This window comes from Lycium barbarum, chromosome 6 (assembly GCF_019175385.1).
Source record: "Lycium barbarum isolate Lr01 chromosome 6, ASM1917538v2, whole genome shotgun sequence".
Taxonomy (NCBI): domain Eukaryota; kingdom Viridiplantae; phylum Streptophyta; class Magnoliopsida; order Solanales; family Solanaceae; genus Lycium; species Lycium barbarum.
The window spans coordinates 82,307,526-82,315,600 of NC_083342.1; positions in this window are offsets into that span (position 1 = coordinate 82,307,526).

The window sequence follows — 8,075 nt, forward strand, 5'->3', positions numbered from 1 at the left end:
CAGCGTCGTGGGTAATGATAGTCAGTCTGTAAGTGGCTTCATCAGCCGATATGTCATTGTGTGTGTCTCATAATAAATTTTGTATCATTACACATTTTGTTAAATTCTGGAAATAGGAAGCAGAAGATTTCGAAAGCACAATATGTATTTTATTTGTAAGTGACTTTCAGAATTCAAAAATTTTTAGGTGTGTAATCAGGGTCTGCGGGTTCGCTCGGCTCCGTATGTGGGGTCGGGTGCCCATCACACCCTAATAGGATCAGGGTGTGACAGAGTGGTATCAGAGCGAGGTCTGTCCGTGGGTTGTCTGCAAAGTCGTGTCCAGTAGAGTCCTGTTTATGATGTGAAGCCGGTCACATTTATAAACAGGAGACTACAGGGCATTTAAGGTTTGTTGACCTTCTTTCTGTCATAGATCGTGCGATAGAGCCAAACTATAGGGAATGAGATTTCTTATGTAAGACTTACATGCGACAGGAAAGGGTAAGTGGCGACATGAAAAGTCGCAGGGGTATGTATTGAAGTAATTGTTCTGTTTTCTGAAGTCGGAAATTATGGGTGACTGGGATACGCTATATATACGCTCTGTAAGGCATTATTGATATTTGCTATATACAGGGAGATGGTATAAGAGAGACAAGGTCTGATGGAGGGTTCAGAAAGCTGACAATTAATCCCGCTGTCGATTATTATGAAAAGACGGTAAGTAAGAAGTTCGAACGGACTGATGTCGGGGCATTCATAAAATAATGGCAACGAAGCCATAACCATTACCATCAGGAATCTGGGAATCTAGGATGAAAGGTAGTTATACACAGAAGTAAAAGACGAGCTCTGAGGCCCAAAAAGGGTAACATGGTAATTATGAAGGAAAAGACGTGTCACGAGGGTGTCCCGGGATCTGTAAGACCTCGACTAGCCTCAGATTATGTAATAAAGGTCATGCGCGGAAGTTGACGCGAAAATATCAGCATTAAGGCATCGGATCCCAGCAAAGTTTCAAGGTTAAGCGTGCTCAGGTGGGAGCAATCCTGGGATGGGTGACCCCCTGGGAAGTTTACAAGAAATTCAACATATTCTGGCATAAAAGACAAATGGAAAATCAGAATATTTTAAGTGGAACTATAGTATATAGGATGACTGGAAACCTTAAGAAGGTGCGTAGAACGAGGCAGATTAGCTCAGGGAAGAGACAAGAGCACATCATAGCTCGGGAATTTAGATAGGCTTGAATAGCGTCTGGAAGTGTTTTGTGGATTAGTGGTATTGATTATGTGTGTATGTGTATATGAGCATGTGTGATATCTCGTGTGTGAAGGTATCAGTGGACACGTGTGTCCCAACGACCTATGCTACGGCAGAAAGAGGGATACCGGAACCTGAACGGTAGTAGAACAAATGGTGTAAGCGCCGCGGGATGAACCGCTATTTTCGTCATGGATTAGGGATAGAAAAGTCTGAATACTATGATGTTTGAAGAAGAAAATGAGTAAGTAGGTGGAAGTTAAAGATATTAAATATCCGAAAGGAGTGAAAGGTAAGAAACACGAATGGGCAAGACCTCCAAAAAGGGGGAATAACTGGAAGAACACGGAATTATCTGAGGTGAAATTGCAAGCATAGGTGCGTAAAAAAAAAAAAAAAGAACAAGTGTGGCAACGTGAACAAAGGAAAAGTGTGTAAGGGTTGAAGACCGATCTGAAAAGTAGAGCCAAAGGAATAGCGGCCACGATAAGGAACGTGAAGTAAGAGAAAAGAATGATTAGGTCCGGTGACGATGTTAGGAGATCCCGGCTCTTCAAAGGTATAAAAGGGAATAAACGAGTAGCTACATTAATACGGTCTCCTCGAGTGTGGAAGAACTCTCCTAAAAAGATGATTTAAGGATAGGACAGACTTGTACCCTAGAAGGAGCATTTTATGAACTTCAAGGTGATGCTATAAATAATAAGAAAGGAGAAGATACCAATCGTAAAGATTTTGTGCTGGAAACAAGAGCGGTGGAATGCTCAAAATACGGAGGCGCCGTTGCGATGCAAAAGCACGGTTAAGAAAAATTTACAAGTAAGTAAGCGAGCTAAATGTGCGAAAGGACCAATAAAGGATGGAAAGATGTAGGAATGCCGACAAGAAGGATGGTATCGACAGAAAATAAAAGGGAAAATTATGTTAAGGGATTTTGCTATGTGATGTACCGAGATGAAGAGAGGAACTGTTAGCATATAAGGAATCCCTAAAAGGGGGGGGGGGGGGGGGGAGACCATATTATCTTAGGACAACAAGGGGTCGCAACATTTTCAAGCATTATAAAAAGAAACCTACGACGTGAAATGAGGATGCGTGAAAAGGTCAAGGAGGATAACATAAAGGATAAAGAACGGGAATAAAGAGAAGAGCATCTGTAAAAAGGGGCCCTCCCAAGGTATTATAAATCCCCATAAGGTCAGTTGAACATTCGAGGACGAATGTTCTAAAGGGAGGGAGGATGTTATAGCCCGTATTTTGAACGTTTGGATATTTCAAAGTCGTCGTGGGAAGTTAAGGACGAAACCATTTTCGAAAACTATATTAATGCACAAGTTGTTACGAATATTACTTATGACCATTATTAGTATGAAAATATTGTGAGAGGCTAAGGGCAAAAAGAGAAATTTGCAAAGTTATCAATGGAAGTAATGTGGGAACGTAGGGGCAAACTGGTAATTTCACAAGGAGGTCATAAAAGGGGCCATGTTGGCCGAAAATAGAAGGAAAAATATGCATGTGGACAAGCTTGCATGGCAAGAAGGGTTTAAGTCATCTTTTTTTAAATTTTCAAGAAAAGTAAAGAAAAAAGAAGAGTCTTCTAGAGAGGGACATGTGCCCCTCACATGCTTGAATTATATGCATATATATATATGAGTGCCTAACTAATTCAAGACAAGAGAAAAGGAGAGCAACACAAAAAAATAAAAAGGGGAGGGGTTCGGCTAAAGGCTGGCCGAAACCAGCCCCTCAAATTTGATCATGGGGGATTATTTTCTTTTAGTTTTCTTGCTATGTGGAAGGTGCTCTTTAACATGGTGGAATTGTTGGAGAAAATAGAACGCTTATATGGATGATTCATAAGTCTTAACCAAGTGGAGAAGTTGAAGAATGAAGGTAAGTTTAATCTCCATTTTCATGAGTTATGAATGATTTATGCATGTTGTGATATGTGGAAATGAATGAAAGTTATGAAATATATGTGTATGTTGAAGGCTAGCCGTGGGTGTGTTGTTGTGTAGGAGGGGAGAATTAAGTGAATTTAGTATGCCTATGTGTTGTTGTAATGTGTGGAAAATAAATGAAATGCATGAGATTATGTGTGTAGATGTGGAGGCCGTGTGATGTTGTTTATTGAAGGAAGGATGAATTAATTTTATTTAGTATGTTTGGGTTGTTGTGTTGTAGATTCTATGTTGTAAAATGAAGGCTTAACGGTTCAAAGTGGAGTTGAAATCATGTGGGCTGTTTTAGTACCTAATGTGATCTTAATATGGTTTCTTGTATTTGTAAGACTAATGTTGTTAAATTATGGATTGTTAGTGTAGTTGATGAATTTGGAAGAAAAGAAGTGTATTGTTGATGTTTTCTTGGACTTGGAAGATTTCGGAATTGCTTGTGTATTGGATGGGCTGATTTGAACATTTTGTGGGTTGTCCGAAGTGTTTTTGAATCTTGTTTAAGTGTTTTGGATTAGTACTTGAGTGTACGAATATTGATGTTGGTTCGATCGTATGCGGTTGATTTGAATGAAAACAGAATATTGTCGAATAGTATATAAAAGAGCTACTAATGTTAGAATGTGTTTTTAATCTCTTATTGGTGTTGTTAGTATCTTTGTTGGTTTGGCCGGGTTAAATTCCCGGATGGTTGTTCTTGATTTGGGGCCGAGCCTTATTCTCGGGATTGGTACATTTACAGGGGAGATGCTGCCGAAATTCCGGCAGAACATAAGTAAACGTGTTTGAAAGATTAAGACAAGTATGTGACAACGAGTCTAACGAATGGATGAATCCTTTTGGATGTAGATTGACAAGTTGGATGAACAAGTGTAACGAGTTGGTCGCGACTCAGGTATGTGAGACTTACCTTTCTTTCTTTTGGCATGCCCTACAGCCACGTAGGATATGATGTAGTATGTAACTTGAGGCTATTCCATTCTGTGGTTCTGAGTCCACTTGTGATTTGTATGCCCTCCCTAACTTAAGTGTCAAATAATTCTAATGGGTAAATCATGACTTAAGTATTCCGACGTACGTATGATTCCAAGGGTTCTATTTGGTTTGATCCATAATCATGTCTAAAAGTTAGTTAACCTGATTACGGCTCTGGTTTTCCAAGAAAAGCTTCTGAAATGGTTGTAGAGCGTTCTGTACTTCGAACACTCGTAACTTTTGTATACTAACTCCGATTGACCCGAGACTTGTTCTGGGCCTTCATATGTCGATAAGTATTCTGTCATAATCCTTTGATATATGTATTCGGACCTAAGTAATCGGTTATAAGGAATCTGATGCAAGTAACCTGAAAAATGTAATCTGATTGAGTAAAAACGATATAAGCACTTTGATAGAAATATTCTGATAAAGGTAACTTGACATAAAGTATTCGGTAATAAGTAATCTGTTATGGATATTCGGAGAATATGTTTGATTAAGCTATTGAGTCTGAATTATGTGCATTTAGTTTCTCACGACTCTGCTCGTGCATATGTTATGATTTCCTTCACCGAGTCCCGGGCCGGTATGTATCGTGCGGATGGTTCGCCGGGTCCTCTATTGAGGGTCGGGTTCCATAAATGAATTCCGAAGTATGATGGGTCCGGTTCCGGGGTACCGTGTTATATGTCCGTCCCCGGTTACCGAGGTTATGTTACGAAGTATGATGTGTCCGGGCTCGGGGTGCTGTGTTATCTGCCCGCCCCCGGGTACCGTGGTTATGTTGTGATGTGTGACGGAGATCGGAGAAAAACTTCTGGAAGTGAGATGTGTTGTGGCGCCAAAGGCAGGAGTGGCACCCACGTTCCTATGTTGTCGTGCGCATTCATTGGCATTGTTCACCGGTTCCTCGGCGTGTTATCTGTCCCCGAGGCCACTATGTATATGATATGATGTGACCGTCCCTCGGCGTGTTATTTGTCCCCGAGGTTATCGTCTGTATGATATGGTACTTGCCCCGGTGTGGTATATGTCCCCGGGGCTGCCGCGTATGTGCTATGATATCAGATTCTGATATACATGACTTACGTTGGAGAGTAAGTATTCTGACCTTCCGTATATTCTGTATTCCGTCTGCTGTATGATGTCACTTAAGTAATTTGTACGTTCTGTAATCTGTTTGGCATACGAGATGAGTAAGTATGATTCGTATCTGGAAAAGAAAAACGATAAGCGTTTGATATTTCTGGATAAGCTTTTTGTATGTTGTTCTGTCTATTTCAGTCATGGTTATATTTTCTGTACTCATGCCTTACATACTCAGTACATATCCGTACTGACCCCCTGTTCTTCGGGGGCTGCGTTTCATGTCGCGCAGGTACCCACAAATGGCTAGACGAGATGAGCTGAAGATGGTTTAGTGGATTGGCGGGCTCCATTTCCTCCAGGAGTACTGCCGAGTCAGAGTACGTATGTTGTGATGTCTGATCAGTATTAGAGACTTTGCAGACAGCGTCGTGGGTAATGATAGTCAGTCTGTAAGTGGCTTCATCAGCCGATATGTCATTGTGTGTGTCTCATAATAAATTTTGTATCATTACACATTTTGTTAAATTCTGGAAATAGGAAGCAGAAGATTTCGAAAGCACAATATGTATTTTATTTGTAAGTGACTTTCAGAATTCAAAATTATTTAGGTGTGTAATCAGGGTCTGCGGGTTCGCTCGGCTCCGTATGTGGGTTCGGGTGCCCATCACACCCTAATAGGATCAGGGTGTGACAAGTGCGGACATGTTTGAGGACGAACATTTGTTTAAGTGGGGAAAGATGTAACAACTTGTCAGGTCGTTTTGAGTACCAGAACTTTTTTTTCTCTAAATGAAATTTTTCGTAAGTTCAAATTGTGGATTATAACTTGCTGGGATGGGTGACATGGATCTCGAGGTACCCGAACTAGAAGCTTTGAGAAAAAACTAAAATAAGAGTTTACCAAAGTCAACATTGGGGGTAAACGTACTCGTAATCAAGGTTTGAAATTTACTATAGGCCTGTATGGTATTTTGGGACTTACTTGGATAGTGTGGACGGGTCCCAAACGGCTCGGGAGTGATTCAGATGCTTAAGTTGGAAAATAGCGATTTCAAAGAATAAGAGTTGATCACGGTCAAATAATTGACTAAATGAGCTCGGATTCATTATTTGACAGTTCCGAAAGGTTCGTATGGTAATTTTAAACTTGTCTGCAAGTTTTGGTTAGATTCCGATGAGTTTCGAACGGGTTTTGATCGTGTTACGATCGTTGTTTATGTTTGATCGTCATTTTGAGCATAAACGGTACCCTACTAAGCAAATGAGATCCAAATTGTGTTTGATTGAACCATTAGATACATACCATGATTTTGGAATCATACCAACAAGAATCGTCGAATTTCGAGGTCGTATAACGTATGAGAGAGTTACGGCATTTTTAGCATGAATAATCGTTGCAGTTTTTGCTGGTGCGGGTTGTTCATCGGGATTGCGATGGTTTTGACCGCGATCACGATGAAGAAATTTTTTTCTTGAAAAATTAATAAATAAAATCAAGCTTCGCGATCAAGACATGACGGGTCGCGATCACGTTGAAGAAATGCCTGGCAGTGCAGAAAATTGACAGATTTCAGGATTTTAGTATTTTCAACATTTTGGGAGCTAGGGAGCTCGAATTTGGAAGATTTTCACGGCGTTCTTTTCGATTAAATGTGGGCGGTAAGAATCTAATCTCTATTTTGGTATTTTCTCATAATTCCATATATTTATAGTGATTTTATCCGTGATTTGATTGGGGGGTTTTGCGCTAAAACTTATGAGAGTGAAATTTATGAATTTGGAGGTCGGTTTGAAGTTATTTTTGGACAAACTTTAAGATATAGACTCCCTAAGGAATGGATAACCTCATTTCGAAATAAAATTTCGGATTTGACCCCAAAGACTTAGGATTGACTTTGTTGACGTTTTGACCTGATTAGTTTATGCCCAATATGGGTATCATTGAACTCATAATACCATAGAGTGTGTTTTTGAATAGATTTGGACTCATTTCATGAATTCGGATGTGGAGAGATTTTTGAAGGTTAAAGCTTCGTTCGCATAGAGTTACGTTAAGATCTTGATTCCAATTGAAGGATATTTTTGTAATTAAATTATTAATAAGGGTTACGGGTAAAAAGGGTCCCACATTCATGAGGTGACGAGCATTTATGCGGGTACCAACGCCATGTCATGGGAAATTGATCTATTATGTGATTATTTGACGATATCTGCGAATTTTATCATGTTAATTGATCACATATTTATACATCACTCCGGATATCTTATGCACTTGTAATAAATGAGCTGCCTAGATGCATTTCATGAAAGTGTATATGCCCCAGGTTTGCATATGGTATGCATGCTTGCTTTTATATGATCATCCATACATATTTTCATTGATGATTCATATAGTTATAGTTCGATGTGATCTGGTTCCGGGCTGAGTGATGATATTACGATCTGGATCAGCTAGTTGCCTAATGTGACTTGATTGAATTTGGTTCCAAGTGGGTATATGGACTTCGCGGGTCCCCCGTGGGTCACTGCTTCCGGACACCTCCGTAGAGTTAGTGTGTATACCTATTGCATATACATGGCCGTTGTATTGCATTACATCACATTCATTCTTTATTGACTTGTCGAATCTTATTGAGCTTTATACTGCTGAGTGAGGTGATGGTGCTGGAGGCACCAAGCTCTAATATTGTTCTGGTGAGGGTCTGCATCTCATGCCTTGCTTATGACTCTGGTTGATGTATATCACCCATATATAGTGACTTGGTGCATTTATTGTGGCGTTGATGGTAGTTAAGCATTTCACCT